The 18,616-nt window shown below is 39.3% G+C and overlaps 1 protein-coding gene across 2 annotated transcripts in view; it reads right to left on the bottom strand.

The window, feature by feature from the left end:
* The window catches only part of LOC107217405 (regulating synaptic membrane exocytosis protein 1), a 1,749,170-nt gene that overhangs the window by 1,380,761 nt on the left and 349,793 nt on the right, over window positions 1-18,616 (bottom strand). The gene's annotated exons all lie outside the window — the stretch shown is intronic.

The following is an 18,616-nucleotide window of genomic DNA, read 5'->3' as shown; positions in this document are numbered from 1 at the left end:
GAAGTTTGCTAGATTTTTTGATCTTACGAGTCATTGTACGCGAAGTGGTCTGCAGGTGAAAAGTCAGGTATTTTAGCTCGTTTTCGACATCTGCGTGGGTCTGAATCTTCGGCTGTTGATCCATTTTGGTTTTATTCTTGTATTCAAGCCATTCTTCTGGGGCTATCAATCGAGTTTTGCCTTTCTTCGTTGTTGTGGGATCAAGTTTGATTTTGACAAGAATTGGTACGTGATCGCTCCCGATATCGTTAATATTCTCGCATGGTGTTATGTTTTTTGCAATGTTTGTAATGGCATGGTCCAAGTTTGTTATGCTCACGCTTGCAACTTCCCTGGATCATCGTAGAGATATTACGATATCAACAAAATCTGCGTTTACATATGGATATATCAGACATCCGCGCGCGTCTGTGTTTATATGGCCGAAGGCCGGGTGTTGACCGTTCCAATCACCAACCGAGATTGAGTTCGGTATGTTTAGAAGGTTTTCTATGTCTTCATTTACGTTGTTTTCTCAAGGCGGAACGTATATACAGTCCATTAATTATAATTGTATATTCTTTATCCAGGTTTAGTAGGATCGAACAGCATTCCGGATTTTCATATGGTTTGAGACGGCACCAAAATAAGTCGTTTTGAATGTACATGAAAGTTACGCGAATTCCCCGTCCGCGCACTACTCGGTTAGTTCTATTGTCTAATAATTTTATATATCCTACCATTTGATATTTATAGATGCCTGACGGTTTGATTTTGACTTCGTTGAAGATCACCACGTGGGGATTGTGTTTCGCGATTATATTTCTCATTCCATTTATGCGTAAGTGTTGTCACGTGGCATTTTTGATGTCCGTTACAAGGGGCTCCCTGAACCCTGGACGGAATCAAACTCGATAGGTTTACAATAGCGAAGTCGTTAGAGAAGAGCGCCAGAACTGGATCACGCATCCAAGCTTCCGAGAGGGGACACTGTGGCGAATAGCGACTAAGATATTGCGGGCCTTTGTTTGTTTTTGTTTCTTTTCGAGTACATCGGCCCCAGGCCAGCGGTTAATTACGACGTCGAGGATATTGCGGACTGGTGGAATAGCGACGATCTCGAGGGAAGGATGTCGAGGCTGCGGAGGAAGAGCCAACGAAGATCCCGGCATCGCGTCAATCCAAGGCGCACGCGATTCTCGCTGGTGGCCGACGCTCCGCAGCCTTCCTCGCTCACCTCGCCAACACCTAACCGGTGAATCCATAATGGACTGACTAGCGACAACGGAGCACCACTCCGCTCACCCCCGGGCCGTTATAAAGCTGCGCAGAGGACGACATCGTGATTTAGCCTCAAGTTCTGCGCCGCGATGTGATGACAGGTGCGTGCTGACAAGGGGAGGGCGTGAGCTTGGGGTCGAGGATTTCAGGGCGCTTCTGGGGTTAAAGAGCACTTCGAAATAGTGAACCACAGGCCAAGCAGGGGCACCTAATTCTCACCCGTTTTCGAGATGAATTGATTTAAAAATCGCAGCGCTATCAATTAATTTTTTATCTATCTTGCCACCTGACAACGCATGTTCACCTATTAACAATTTTTTTTGTGGGTGGATTTTGTGGGTTTTTAGAAATTCTCTTACCGAATTTTTGACCGTCAAGTTAAGGTGCCAGTTTGCTTCACCATTGTGCTTGAGTTCACCATTTTGTTGTCTGCATATCCTATATAGTTGCATTTGCATTGGTTCACTTTTGAGTCGTGCGATCGATTTGACTACAGTAGCAATACAAGAAGAATTCTACTTACAGATTCCTGTTACCGACACTTACCGATACTTACCGACATCCTCCACGGACCCAAACCCTTCTCCAGGATGACGTCACAGTCTGCCGTACCGACTTGAGGTCAAAACGGGCAACCTTACGGACAATTGTATCGGTGAATAGTCAGAACAGCACACCTTGACCGACAATTCTTATCAGTCGAAGGTAAAAACCATGCTGTTTTACCGACCGAAGATCGAAGTCTGTATGATATGCACGCCTGCTAATGTTAGAGGGTGCAGCTAAAGGCGTAAACTTTTTCACCAACCTGGATTTTGGTTACCCGTCCCGAAATATTTTCCCACGATAGGACTGCTAATGTGTCACATCAACCACTTTAAAATCTTTTCCCACAGTAGCACTCCTGACGTGTAACATCAACAACCCCACATTCTTTTCTCACGTTATCAACCGGGCAATATTCCAAAATTCGTGGTCCTGAGGATTGTTTTTCACCAATGTGGATGTCCTACGTTATCATCCACGTGAGATTCTTTTTGGCTTGTAACAGTAATGGGTACTCTACGATGGATTTTGAACGGGTTCAGTCAAGGTTAGAGCGAAAGGTCGACCAATAGCTACGGTAGTATACATTCAGAGCTATGGATCTTCGGTGTTGGGTAACTATCGCTCGAGGGATGCGAAACATAACTGGGTTTGAGTACATCACGGTCATGGATGGAGAGCAAGTTTGAGTATCACATAAGATTCGTATTGAAAAAAAAAAAATTATTTCTCACGGCTAAGGTTAGGGTGTGAAATTAATTCATGAAAATTCTTTAAAAAAAAGTTTTATTGAGTACAATTTTTAGGGTACAGTTGACAATCACTTCACAAAGATAGTACAATAATTTTATTTAACAGTATTGTAACGATTGTTAGAAGGCTTGTATGTCAACGATGAGCTCCATCTTTGTATTGTGCGAAATGGTGAAAACGGTTGTTCTTTTGTACCAACTTTGTTACCCCACCACTGAGTGGGTTGTATTCGACAATACGATCGTGAACAATCGAGTGATACGCCGATGTTTCAGCGGAAAAGTTGGCTTCAGCTACAAATTCAGGACAGATGTCGACAGGGCCGTCTTCAAAGATTCGTTTTGTTTTGGACAGTCGGTAACGAATGAGGGGACATCTCGAAGGAATTCACTCTTTGTCAATTGTGTCTCGGGGTTCTTGTCGTGGTAGGTAGCTTGGAGAATTGCGAACATCTCGTACAGTAGCGCGTACAGATTACAACTCATGTTGAGGTTCAGGTTACCGTATGTATGGGATTGAGAGTTTGAAAATGGCTGGACGTTCGTGATATTGCATTAATCGAAATGATTTGCGTTCTTACCGGTCTTCTTCTTTCGACTTGCTTGGAAACCCAAAATGACGTATCGAGGTTTTTCAAGCTGAGTGGAAGTTTTTACAGTCCAAACGTGTTTCGATGTTGTGGGATGAAAGGATATTCGTACAATTCCCAACTGCGGAAACTCATCAAAAAAGGCGAATCTTTCTGAATGAAATTTGGTAGGTTGACTTTCGTCTGATCCGCAAGTTTCAAATAGGGTATTAGCCATTCCACTGCATTCATCATGATTTTGAATTCTTCCTTTTAAGTCTGCATGATTGCGTTGACGTCAGTTTTTGATCTCGTCAAAATTAACTCATGTTTAGCGTTGACAACGATCTTGCGGTAGTCTTCAGCGATATCCAATATCATGCTGAGCGGTATCAATACGTCAAAATGATCCTCGGCATCGGTTAATTTTTTCTTCTCTTCTACAATAAGCCATCCGGCGTTCTGCATCAGCCAAGTCTGACCAGGGTACAGGAAACCGTAACCCTTCATGAGACTTGTCAAGTCAACGTTCTTGCTTCTATCAATCTCAACTGCCTTGATTTTACGGCGAATTTCTTCGAATAAATGACAGATCGCGTTGTTCACGAGCTGTGTGTTCACAGTAGATGTACCATCAGGTTCGAGGAGTCATTCATAGATATGTACCGAACTGTTTCTGGGTAATATGCATACATCCTGATGCTTAACGGTGATTCGAATTTAATCGCTGTTGTTGAAAGTTGACGAGGCGTAAGGCTTGTGAGCGTCAATCTCGTAATGCGCAACGGATTCATCGAAGACGACTAGAGTTTAAATGTTCAAGATTTCTTCCTCCATGGTACGTAGCAGATGATGGAACAGAAAAATCAGATTTTCAGCTATCGGAAATTCCTCATCCAGAATGTGTTGGTTTCAGACCCAGAGCTATCAGGAACTCCACGTTTCGAGGTGTAAACGGTTCAAGAATCGATCAATGACTGATTTGATCAGGGCATGCCGACTTACCAATATACCAACTCTTTGACAGTCTGTTGAATACAATTTCCATCGTTCAGTGCGATGTGATATACACCACGATATGACCACGATAAGGTGGCCACCCCCCTCCAAAATCTAGCCGTGTGATAATTTGAGAAATTTTTTGCATGATTTTTAAAGGATTTGCGACGATCTCTCCGATAGTGAAGTCGAAATTTTTTTAGAAACAACCGTTTTTGCGCGCGAAAAAAAAATTTTCGATTTCGAGACCAAAAATAGGGTTTAATTTTTTTTCTGAAAATACGCAAAATCCTGAGCGCGGATATCAAAAATTTTCCCGGATTCGTCAAACCAATCACCCAGAAATGAATCTCAAAATTCGAACTCTTTGTCGAAAATTCGGTACTAACTGGCGGAACAGGTGGAATTGAAATATCTGGCAAAATCGACCAGCGCCAACTTCACCCGAGTCCAGGTAGCGGTATACGATATGTCATTGACGATTCTGCGCGATGAGTTTCGTTGGACTGACTTTCTCTGTTTGCAGCTAGGCGAGCAGCAAGATTAGTAGTTTGAAAATATCTGCATTGAGAGAAGCGTGACAAAAACGTCCGCATTTAAAATTATCAATGATAATTACACGAAAGCAGCATAACGGGAGGTTAACAAGCATTTTGTTATCATCGGTTGCCAGTGACAACCGTTGTAGCACGAAGGTTAGCGAACGCTCGCGCGTGGCCGATCCGGCCGATCAAGATCCCGCTATTACCGTTTGCCGACGCGGCGACGTCGAGATGATGTAGCGCAAAAATTTGAATTCTTTCGAAAATGATCATCGAATCATCCCGATTCCGTCAAAGTGCAGCATTATTGACAAAGGCTCATCACTCTTATTTTACACAAAAATGATTTCAAGAAACGAACAGAATCCACCCGAATTTTGACAGTGTATTGCTTGTTCGTCGCAAAATTCTAGGTCAGTTTATTAATATTCTGGAGAACGATGCGCGAAAATTGGTTAATTCTGACACCGTGTATTTACTTTCGTACGTCGAATATTTCCGCGGCAACAAAGCACATGGGTGGCCGACTTTTCAGTGATTCTAGTAGTAACAATGAGCGCAATATTGCCACGACCCAGCGTTATTTTCACGCAATGATCAAACCGGGGACAGTAAACCACGGTTCGAAATTATTTTCGATGAAAATATGCCGTTGCATTCTGGAATTTCGTTAATTGTCCGACAAATTGATACGTAATGCGTAAGAACGAAATGACTCGCATTTGTTTAGAACGAAACCCTTCCATTGCTCTTTACTTCAATACGAAAATCGTACTATTCTTATCCAGATGACATAAGTATGTACGAAGCACGACAGGCTGAGGTATCGTTAAAGTACGGCGAAAGTATGGCCGATGTTATGACAGAAGTAGAAGCATGAAGGAATAATCGTCAGGTTATGATTCATCTACCTTTTACCTGTGATTTTTCCATTTCGTGGGCGACAAAGACAGTATTTTTTCGTAAATGCGATCGCTACGCTTCACTTTCCATTTCAATTCAATGACAGTTCGTCAATGACAATAATTAGCAAACTAATATTGAGTTTGTAAACCGATGCAGAGATTTGATACTTAATTCTATACAATTCCTTACAGATATGGTAATACAAATGTTTGATTGGTTTTTACATGTGCAATGAAATATTTTGTTTCATTCAAAATATGTACAATGCGTAAATTCGGGAATCCGTTATTTTTTCGGATCGCGCATAGTATTGCACAACAGAATTATGCACCTTCGATACTCCTCTTATGTTAATCCGTCCTCCTCGCTGAAAATTTTTTCAACGAATGCTGAAATTTACAGGGACGCGGGCATAATATTTGCAATGTTGCCCGCTACATTTCATACATTGAATAATGCGTAATTACTTTTCACTGCGTAATAAATATTCTCCGGCATTGCTTCGTGTTTGCCTTTCCCGGTTGGACTCATCTCTGTCAAACTATCGTTGTCTAAGATAATTTTGAAGAGTGCTCGGTTCGTTTCTTTCCGACTCTTGTACATAATCTCTGTGACGGCGGCCATTTGCACATTGTCAACCCACACGTCGTACCCTATGCTTAACCGTACTTGATGACAATTTAAAAATGATAATTATCTTATCAAAATTAGTGACCATTTAGTGTAAAAGTATTACCAACAGATCGTTTTCCGCTACTCGGTGCTGTTACTTTCAGGACAATTTGAAAAGTGTTCCATGAATTCGTTTGATTAACGCATTTATTCGTTTCTTTGTTTTAATTGCGACTGTAGTCGCAGTTTCATAATGTAGCTACACAACATTTTGTTGGAGACATTGAATTGATGCATTATTTACTGAAAATTTAATGCATTATGAAACGGACGCAGCATTATTGTAAATGGTGTATTTTTTCACAGATCACGAGTGCACCACCTCGACATACAAGTTTGAATTTCTGAATCGACGTGATCTGAGATACTGTATTCGTGCGTGTACATATAATTATTTTTAATTATTTAATTTATTTATTTATTTATTTATTTATTCATTCATTCATTCATTGATTTAATTATTCATTGATTCATTGATTCATTCATTGATTCATTCATTTATTTATTCATTGATTCATTCATTGATTCATTCATTGATTCATTCATTTATTTATTCATTCATTTACTTATTTATTTATTTATTTTTTTTTTCTTTTTTTTCTTTGCGTATGGCCAAATCGGTGGGGAAATCCTTTATGGACCGCCCTAGGTAGGGTACCGTCACTCCCAGGAGTGTGGGACTCGCCTTACAGAATACCCACTAAAACCACCACCAAAAACCGTTCCTTGCTGTCGTCCACACCCCACGGAACTGTCGTCGTACCTGTTTTTGAGAATCAAATATCACGATTAGAACAATACGAGGCAAATATTTTGATAAAATTAAATCTAACAAACGGATGTGAACTAGACTTTTCACCATTTTCGTGACACCATTCTCGCGTTACAGAAACGCTGAAACTCAGGTTTATTTGCAATAAGATTCATTAGAGTTCAGTAATATTCAATACGAGCCTGTAGTAAAAAGAAACTTGTCTTGTATTTCATTTCTGGTCTCGTTCTGTGTTATCGTCCGCCAAAAGCCATTCTTAGCTGTCGTCCACACCACACGGAATTGTCGTCGCATCTGTTTTTGAGAATCAAATATGAGGATTAGAAAAATACGAGGCACATATTTTGATAAAATTTGATTTGACATTTTTGAAACTACAGATGCAGTTTAACGTGCATCAAAAACAAGCGAATGTACACTCGACTTTTTACGATTTTCGTGACACTATTCTCGCGTTACAGAAACGCTGAAGCTCAAATTTCTTCGCAATAAGAATCAATCATTGGAGTTTTGTAGTGTTTAATACGAGCTTTTAATGGAAAGAAACTTGTCTTGCATTTCATTTCTCGTCTCGTTCTGTGTTATCGTCCGCCAAAAGCCATTCCTAGCTGTCGTCCACACCACACGGAACTGTCGTCGCATCTGTTTTTGAGAATCAAATATGAGGATTAGAAAAATACGAGGCACATATTTTGATAAAATTAGATTTGACATTTTTGAAACTACAGATGCAGTTTAACGTGCATCAAAAACAAGCGAATGTACACTCGACTTTTTACGATTTTCGTGACACTATTCTCGCGTTACAGAAACGCTGAAGCTCAAATTTCTTCGCAATAAGAATCAATCATTAGAGTTTTGTAGTGTTTAATACGAGCGTTCAATGGAAAGAAACTTGTCTTGCATTTCATTTCTCGTCTCGTTCTGTGTTATCGTCCGCCAAAAGCCATTCCTAGCTGTCGTCCACACCACACGTAACTGTCGTCGCATCTGTTTTTGAGAATCAAATATGAGGATTAGAAAAATACGAGGCACATATTTTGATAAAATTAGATTTGACATTTTTGAAACTACAGATGCAGTTTAACGTGCATCAAAAACAAGCGAATGTGCACTCGACTTTTTACGATTTTCGTGACATTATTCTCGCATTACAGAAACGCTGAAGCTCAAATTTCTTCGCAATAAGAATCAATCATTACAGTTTTGTAGTGTTTAATACGAGCGTTTAATAAAAAGAAACTTGTCTTGCGTTTCACGTCTGATTTTGCCAGCTCTTCGTGTCCGCCGACAGCCGTACCTTGCTTATCCTCGAGATCCCACGGGACTATCGTCTAACCTATTTTCAACATTAAACAGCACAATAAGAAAAATACGAGGTGCCTTTTTGATGATAACGATTCCTATGTTATTCAAACATCATATACAGTTTTGTGTGCGGTAGCAAACAAAGAGAGTTTTGACGTCCCACCACTTCTGTTATATTATTTTCACACATCTGAGGATTTTTTTTTCAACCCTCTAAATAACAATAATAATAATTCATGACAGTTTCGCGTTGTCAATCATTGAAGATTTGTAAAAAGAATCATATCTCACATTTCATTCCTGGTTCCGTTACCTGAGGAGATGCTCGATGTGCCCTCCGTTCTGCTGGACAGTGAGTGCGAGCCGTTTCCGGATCGACCCTCGCACCCGTTGCATCTCCCTAACAGGAATAGCGGCACACGCTTCGGCGATGCGGTGGCGCATGTCGTGTTTTGTTGTGGGGGCCCGTTCGTAGACGATTTCCTTGACTCTACTCCAGAACAAGAAATCACAGACGGTGAGATCTGGTGAGCGCGCTGGCCACCTAACCGGACCTCTCGTACCGATCCAGCGCTCCGGGAACATGGCGTCCAGGATTGCCTTGTTCGCGTTACTGTTGTGGGCAGGGGCCCCGTCCTGCTGCCACCAAACCTGGTCCATACGGATGGGGTTTCCGTCCATCAGGCGGGGGAGTTCCTCGGTGAGTACGGTCGTGTACTTGGCTGACGTGAGATTTCCGTCGAGGAAAATGGGCCCGAGGATCCTGTCCTGTAATACTCCAACCCAGACGTGGAGCTTCCAACGGTGCTGGTTGTCCTGTTCGACGATCCAGTGTGGGTTTTCCGGAGCCCACCAACGACAGTTCTGCTTGTTGACGAGTTCGAGGTTCGTGAACAGCGCTTCGTCCGTGAAGCACACGTTCCTGAAGAAATCGGGATCCTCCTGCAGACGCTCCAGTCCCCAGCGACAGTACGTCAGTCTTCGTTCGGCATCACCTGGGCACAGCTTTTGCACCGGCTGGTACTTGAACGGACGGTTCAGCTCGCGTGCGATTTTTCTCACAGATTCTCGAGGAACCTCTGTAGGGAATTAATTACTCCTTTTAGAAAGCACGAAGAGACAATTAGCGCATTGACCCCTAAATATACGTTGAATTTGTGTCCAGGATTGTCTCGTCTCTAATAAATCTCACCCAACAGAACGAGGTATGACTTGGTAATAAAATTTCGCATCAAACCGACGGGGAAATATCTCGCCGAACTGACGAGTCAATGGATTTTCGGCTTAATTACAATTCACCTGGATGAATGTAGAATAACTTGATTAATGAGAATTAACTGAATCACTAAATATAACTGAAATGTTTAGAATTAACTGAGACACAACTGAATTACGGAAAATTAAATCAAGTATATGGGCTATTCCGCGTCAACCGGATCAGTCATCTCTCAGATATTTTTTTAATTCGGCATGTGGATTGTGTGGGAGAAGTTAGATTCTTGTGCCAAAGCGCGAATCTCATAATGCAAAATTCGATTTTTTATTAACAATAACAAATTAGACTCCCATTTTTTTCAAAAATTCATAACCTTGGCAAAGAATTAGATACAATATATTTTTTTTTCAAATTACGCGGAAAGCTCCATAGAATTTAAAAAAAATACGAAACGGTAAAAAAAAGTTGTTATCAATTGTTTATTTAACAATTAATTTTTCAAAGATTTTTAAAACAGTGACTGACACGATCAAAAATTTTTTTTAAATTCCGACATGTTCCTTGAACTGTACTACAACCTGTGAATTAATTCCAGAGAGGTGTTTTTTTTCGTTTTCGAGTTAAAAATCATTAAAGGTGTCGATGCGCATGAAATTGCGGCGCGCCGCGTCTCTACGTAATGGCGGGCGGCCGGTTGCCGTCCACCGCTACACCGCGGTGGCGTCGCAGGGTTATTTCAGTCATTTTCACGATGTAGGACACGATTGGAGAATCTGAAAAAAATACTGTACCTTCACAAGGCCTGCTCAAAGCGATAAGTGAAGTTTCAAGAATGTGTTTTCATTTTAAAATAAGTAGCAAGTTATGTAATTATTATCATTTATGTGCCCTTTCATGGTGTGTAACCGTTATTTTGAATCTCTGTAATAAAAAAACGGTGAAAAACACATTCCTGAAACTTCACTTATCGCTTTGAGCAGGCCTTGTGAAGCTACAGTATTTTTTTCAGATTCTGCAATCATGTCCTACATTGTGAAAATGACTCTAAAATAACGCTACGAGGCCAGCGCGGGGTAGCGGTGGACGGCAACCGGCCGCCCGCCAATACGTAGAGACTCGGCGCGCCGCAATTTCATGCGCATCGACACCTTTAATGATTTTTTACTCGAAAACGAAGAAAAACACCCCTCTGGAATTAATTCACAGGTTGTAGTACAGTTCAAGGAACATGTCAGAATTATAAAAAAATTTTTTGATCGTGTCAGTCACTGTTTTAAAAATCTTTGAAAAATTAATTGTCAAATAAACAATTGATAACAACTTTTTTTTACCGTTTCGTATTTTTTTTTAAATTCTATGGAGCTTTCCGCGTAATTTTAAAAAAAAATATATTGTATCTAATTTTTTGCCAAAGTTATGAATTTTTGAAAAAAATGGGAGTCTAATTTGGTATTGTTAATAAAAAATCGAATTTTGCATTATGAGATTCGCGCTTTGGCACAAAAATCTAAATCCTCCCACATAATCCACATGTCAAATTAAAAAATATCTCAGACATGAGTGATTCGGTTGACGCGGAATAGCCCATATTCAAATAACTTTGGGTTCATGCCAGAATTATATGTTTACAGAGAGTAAAAATTAAATAAAAATGTGAAATGAAGTAGAGTTAAGAAAAATAATTTGAATTAATTGGAAATGCGATAGAACGAATTCAAAACTTTTCAACCTCACTTGAATTAGCGTGAATTATCAAGAATTGAAATTTATGAATTGAAACGAATCAAGTTGAATCATATGAATCTACCTTACTTAAAAGAATTGATTTCAAATAAGAAAATTAAGTTAAACTACATTAATTTATTCAGATTAATTCAACTCAAACAATTACCGTGTTACTCAAATTTCGAATTATTTCCCCCTCGCATGAAACGAACAGTTCAGGTTGCCCGCGCACCATTGATTTTAATGCGAATAACTAAAATACGGTTAATTCTGGTCAGTTGGAAATTTCTGGAAACGCCGGAAGCAATATTTAAAAAATCATCTAATCACGGGGTCGATCTGAAATTGATGAAAACACGAAATTGAATTTTTTAGCGTTCTCACAGATCCTGGAAAAGGTTTGGATATTCTTCACCCCGAAGCGGATACACGGAAAAATGTTGCACGGCAATTGGTAGTTTTATAGACACTATTGCGTCAAAAAAATTCAAGAAAACCAATAATAGAGAGTGTTGAAATTAGCGAATTTGGCACGGAATGCCCCATACGTACATCTGAGAATAAATTAAATTGAGAAAAAATATAACGAAGAAAAAAGGAACGTACGCAGTGTCCTCGCGAGGCGTCTGAGGCTCTGTCTTCCGTTTTCCTGGACGGCGTGTTCCACCGCTGCTCGGACTGGGCCATCCCGCACCGGCTTGATGCGCTGCTCTCGTGCCCGCTTCAGCACGCCGTGCTCCTGCTCCGTTGCCGCCAGCCTAGAGATGAAGTTTCGCATACTCGAATCATACATTGTTGCAAAGTTTCACAAGCATCGGCTTCTTGCAGGAAAAAAATCGACGTAGCCGACAGTTATGTCGCATAAATGTTTAAAATATATTATTCAGGGCAATGCGCGCAAGCTGCATAGAGTTCTAGTGCAAATTAACACGATTATGCAATTCTGAAAATTATTTCATTGCGAACATCGTACCTTCGAAAAGACTGCCTCGACGATGGCTGCCCGTCCTCCGGGAATCGCTCTCGGTACATCCTCGCCGATCCTGTAAAGTTGTTCCCGGTCTCCGCCAGTATCCGATGCATCCTGGTCGTCCGCACGTCCCTGTCCATCTTAATCTCTAATTTTCTAGTACAATTATTCTAACAATACAGCTACAGTAAATCAACGTTGGTAAGATTATTGGTAAAATAAAAATATTTTTTAACAGCTAACTACGCTACAGTTAAACGTGTAAAATTAACAATTATCACAACACTTCACGGTAACTTAACGATTATAAACGTAATGAGAATATTTAAACGATTGAAACTACGGGTAATGCAACGAATAAACGTGGCGATAATCTCGATTTTTTGTAAGTTTTGGTTGAAACTCTGATATTGGCTGGTGACGCTTCGAGCGAATCTTAGCGTCTGTTTGCTGAAATTAGCTCGAAACAATGCCAGATCTTCGATTGTCATTTACTACGCCTGACGCGCCGAGCTGCGTCTGTTGGTTATTTCACGAACTGTCGGACAGCAGCGTGTAATAACAAATAAATACATTCGGGATCGTACGATATCCTAATTATTGTAACCAACGGACGCAGCTCGACGCGTCAGGCGTATTAAATGTCAATCGAAGATCTGGCATTGTTTCGCGCTAATTTCAGCAAACAGACGCTAAGATTCGCTCGAAGCATCACCAACCGAAATCATAGTTTTACCCAAAACTTTCACAAAATCAAGATTATTGCCACGTTCATTCGTAGCATTACACGTATTTTTAATCGTTTAAATACAGGATGTCCCTAAATTGGTGGACACGGACCAGCCAGCGTGATACCTGACTCAAATCCAACCGAGAATTTCTTTGCCGCAAGCTCGTCCGACGCATAGTTTTTTAATTATAAACGATAGCGTTAGGCTAATCAGAGTGCACCATTTCATCTGGATTTGCCGCCACGGAAATTGCTGTTTTCTTCGTCTGGGTGAATTATTATTTTTCGGTTACAAAGTAAATATCGGCACCCCCCCTCTCTCCCTGTTGTACCCCTTCTCGAGCGCTGACCTCGGTGTTGTTGCCGCGGCACACGCTGCCGGCCGCACACCCACGGACGCACACTCGTGTGTGTGAAACATAAGCGAATGCCCAGCTACACAATACTACGAAACACACATCTACGAGTGAAAATAAAAATAAATCTCCAAATAAATCAGCGGATTTAAGATTTAATGTTACAAAACACTTCCAATCATCGATGTATGCATAAAACTAGAGATTTTAGACGGTTGATATGCCGTTAGGGTTCATAATTAGTCATTCAATCAATCTGAATTATGCTTTCCGAACATTTTTTGTGTCTTTGCAACATAATTTTTCCACCAGTTTGAAATTCATCATTGACATCCGATTTTTCAATAATGCGAGGGAAAAATAACTCGCTGAATTGACGTGTCAATAGGTTTGTAAATCAGTTACGATTCACCTGAGTTGACACAAAATAACTGAATAAATGAGAATTCACTGAATCACTAAAAATGATAACCGAAATCATCAGAATTATTTGAGATATAACTGAATTAGGAAGAGTTGTAATAAGTCAAGTTACTTTGAATAACTTTAGATTCGTGCCAAAATTTTATGTTTAGAGAGAAAAATAATTAAATTCAAATAAAAAAGTAATTTTAAATCAGGAAGAAGAAAATTTCCAAATACCTGAATTCAAATGAAGCAATTTGAATTTAATAAATCTATCCGAATTTGAGGAAAAATAATAATTATTATTTGGAATAGAAAAATGAAGTCGAATTACATGAATAAATTCAATTAATTCAACTAAAAAAAATATGGTGTCATTCAAATTCCCAGTTATTTCCTCGTCGATTCATTGTGGGTCTGGAGTGGTAAGTAACGTTGAAATTGTTGAGATCAATGCTAGTGATGGCCACTTATCTGAGAATAATCGATGTATCGATTAATCGATTTAAACAAAATAATCGGACACGGTTCCATTGAATTGGTAAAAATTGATCAATTTGGTACATTTCTGCGTGCAGTCTTAATATCAGAAGAGATACACTCAGCAAAAGAATTAAAGGAACAGTAGGATTTCTAACTTTTTTGAGTGATTTTTGAAGAGCTGTAACTTGGTGAAAAATAGTCGAATCGTAAAAAACCAAGAAGCATTTCGAAGCTTGAAACGTCTAGTTTGAAATCCTCATCACTTATTTTTTTCTTAAACATCACGCTAAGTGTGACCCTCAGAAATAGCGCAAGGCGAAATTCCTCACAATTTCTGTCTTTTGCAAAAGCGTGCACGAGCTCAAAAAAATTTTTCACCGCTTTGTCAATATTGGATTCATCTAGCCTGATTCTTCAGCTTCAAAACGATCGGTTTTGAACCTCTGTACGACCATTTGTCGTTGAGATATTGGCGTATGAACAAAAAAGAAGCTCTTTTCGTTGATCATCAATATCTCATGAACTAATGATCCCACAGCAAGCTGAACCTGAGTTCCGTGGACGGTAAGAAACGCTCTCAAAGTACGTTCGATAACTTAGTGCAAGATATTTTTTTTTCTAATCTCATTGTTCATCTGAAAAGGTACAAACAAATCGGTTTCTTCTTTAGTTTGGAAAATCCACGTCAACTTTACAAATATTGCGAAAATGACTCATGTTTCCAGGTTTTTTTTTAGTTCAATACATGCCTAAAAACCCCTCGAAATTTAAAATTGATCGGCTGAACCGTAATTGTTGACCGAACCGTCAAAGTTTTATTAAAAATTAAAGGAACATTTTTGTTTTTCCTTAAATGGCAAATAATGATGATTAAAGTGGAAAAATGACTATTCCGTTATTTTTCTTCACAATTTCCCAACAAGTACGCTTTAAATCTTGGACAAAGAGAGAAATTTGAAATTTTATTTTTCTTTAGTTTTTCAAAATTCTGTCTGTCTGTCCGTCTATCCGTCTATCCGCCTGTCCGTCTTTCTGTAAGATCTGTGCGTGCGTAAGTGCGTGTGTGTTAGTGTGCGTTCAAAAACGCGTATGTCCACCACGGCCCTGGATTACGGCGTTCAATCTGTCCGTCATATTGATGCATCTTCTTATCACCGCTTGAGGAATAGTCCTCCAAATTCAGACAGATGGACAGGCATAAAGACATACAGACGTACAGACGTACAGACAGACAGACGAGAAGCGTAAATCCGACCATGCAACCTCCACGCGGCACGCTTTGGGTAATGCTAATGCTGGCGGTGAAAAATTGCGTGAAAACGATTTTCTTGACAATTTAAAAAAAGTTCGAGTATTTCAAACATCGTTCATGAATAATTGGAAGCAAAAGAACACAATTTTTGTTGAAATCTGAAAAAAAAAGATTTAGAATTTTGAAAAACTAAAGAAAAATAAAATTTCAAATTTCTCTCTTTGTCCAAGATTTAAAGCGTACTTGTTGGGAAATTGTGAAGAAAAATAACGGAATAGTCATTTTTCCACTTTAATCATCATTATTTGCCATTTAAGGAAAAACAAAAATGTTCCTTTAATTTTTAATAAAACTTTGACGGTTCGGTCAACAATTACGGTTCAGCCGATCAATTTTAAATTTCGAGGGGTTTTTAGGCATGTATTGAACTAAAAAAAAACCTGGAAACATGAGTCATTTTCGCAATATTTGTAAAGTTGACGTGGATTTTCCAAACTAAAGAAGAAACCGATTTGTTTGTACCTTTTCAGATGAACAATGAGATTAGAAAAAAAAATATCTTGCACTAAGTTATCGAACGTACTTTGAGAGCGTTTCTTACCGTCCACGGAACTCAGGTTCAGCTTGCTGTGGGATCATTAGTTCATGAGATATTGATGATCAACGAAAAGAGCTTCTTTTTTGTTCATACGCCAATATCTCAACGACAAATGGTCGTACAGAGGTTCAAAACCGATCGTTTTGAAGCTGAAGAATCAGGCTAGATGAATCCAATATTGACAAAGCGGTGAAAAATTTTTTTGAGCTCGTGCACGCTTTTGCAAAAGACAGAAATTGTGAGGAATTTCGCCTTGCGCTATTTCTGAGGGTCACACTTAGCGTGATGTTTAAGAAAAAAATAAGTGATGAGGATTTCAAACTAGACGTTTCAAGCTTCGAAATGCTTCTTGGTTTTTTACGATTCGACTATTTTTCACCAAGTTACAGCTCTTCAAAAATCACTCAAAAAAGTTAGAAATCCTACTGTTCCTTTAATTCTTTTGCTGAGTGTATCTCTTCTGATATTAAGACTGCACGCAGAAATGTACCAAATTGATCAATTTTTACCAATTCAATGGAACCGTGTCCGATTATTTTGTTTAAATCGATTAATCGATACATCGATTATTCTCAGATAAGTGGCCATCACTAGCATTGATCTCAACAATTTCAACGTTACTTACCACTCCAGACCCACAATGAATCGACGAGGAAATAACTGGGAATTTGAATGACACCATATTTTTTTTAGTTGAATTAATTGAATTTATTCATGTAATTCGACTTCATTTTTCTATTCCAAATAATAATTATTATTTTTCCTCAAATTCGGATAGATTTATTAAATTCAAATTGCTTCATTTGAATTCAGGTATTTGGAAATTTTCTTCTTCCTGATTTAAAATTACTTTTTTATTTGAATTTAATTATTTTTCTCTCTAAACATAAAATTTTGGCACGAATCTAAAGTTATTCAAAGTAACTTGACTTATTACAACTCTTCCTAATTCAGTTATATCTCAAATAATTCTGATGATTTCGGTTATCATTTTTAGTGATTCAGTGAATTCTCATTTATTCAGTTATTTTGTGTCAACTCAGGTGAATCGTAACTGATTTACAAACCTATTGACACGTCAATTCAGCGAGTTATTTTTCCCTCGCATTATTGAAAAATCGGATGTCAATGATGAATTTCAAACTGGTGGAAAAATTATGTTGCAAAGACACAAAAAATGTTCGGAAAGCATAATTCAGATTGATTGAATGACTAATTATGAACCCTAACGGCATATCAACCGTCTAAAATCTCTAGTTTTATGCATACATCGATGATTGGAAGTGTTTTGTAACATTAAATCTTAAATCCGCTGATTTATTTGGAGATTTATTTTTATTTTCACTCGTAGATGTGTGTTTCGTAGTATTGTGTAGCTGGGCATTCGCTTATGTTTCACACACACGAGTGTGCGTCCGTGGGTGTGCGGCCGGCAGCGTGTGCCGCGGCAACAACACCGAGGTCAGCGCTCGAGAAGGGGTACAACAGGGAGAGAGGGGGGGTGCCGATATTTACTTTGTAACCGAAAAATAATAATTCACCCAGACGAAGAAAACAGCAATTTCCGTGGCGGCAAATCCAGATGAAATGGTGCACTCTGATTAGCCTAACGCTATCGTTTATAATTAAAAAACTATGCGTCGGACGAGCTTGCGGCAAAGAAATTCTCGGTTGGATTTGAGTCAGGTATCACGCTGGCTGGTCCGTGTCCACCAATTTAGGGACATCCTGTATTTAAACGATTAAAAATACGTGTAATGCTACGAATGAACGTGGCAATAATCTTGATTTTGTGAAAGTTTTGGGTAAAACTATGATTTCGGTTGGTGATGCTTCGAGCGAATCTTAGCGTCTGTTTGCTGAAATTAGCGCGAAACAATGCCAGATCTTCGATTGACATTTAATACGCCTGACGCGTCGAGCTGCGTCCGTTGGTTACAATAATTAGGATATCGTACGATCCCGAATGTATTTATTTGTTATTACACGCTGCTGTCCGACAGTTCGTGAAATAACCAACAGACGCAGCTCGGCGCGTCAGGCGTAGTAAATGACAATCGAAGATCTGGCATTGTTTCGAGCTAATTTCAGCAAACAGACGCTAAGATTCGCTCGAAGCGTCACCAGCCAATATCAGAGTTTCAACCAAAACTTACAAAAAATCGAGATTATCGCCACGTTTATTCGTTGCATTACCCGTAGTTTCAATCGTTTAAATATTCTCATTACGTTTATAATCGTTAAGTTACCGTGAAGTGTTGTGATAATTGTTAATTTTACACGTTTAACTGTAGCGTAGTTAGCTGTTAAAAAATATTTTTATTTTACCAATAATCTTACCAACGTTGATTTACTGTAGCTGTATTGTTAGAATAATTGTACTAGAAAATTAGAGATTAAGATGGACAGGGACGTGCGGACGACCAGGATGCATCGGATACTGGCGGAGACCGGGAACAACTTTACAGGATCGGCGAGGATGTACCGAGAGCGATTCCCGGAGGACGGGCAGCCATCGTCGAGGCAGTCTTTTCGAAGGTACGATGTTCGCAATG

The sequence above is a fragment of the Neodiprion lecontei genome, chromosome 7 (assembly GCF_021901455.1).
Source record: "Neodiprion lecontei isolate iyNeoLeco1 chromosome 7, iyNeoLeco1.1, whole genome shotgun sequence".
Taxonomy (NCBI): Eukaryota; Metazoa; Arthropoda; class Insecta; order Hymenoptera; family Diprionidae; genus Neodiprion; species Neodiprion lecontei.
The sequence above is the reverse complement of the archived record's forward strand: the minus strand, read 5'-3'. Positions and strand labels throughout refer to the sequence as shown.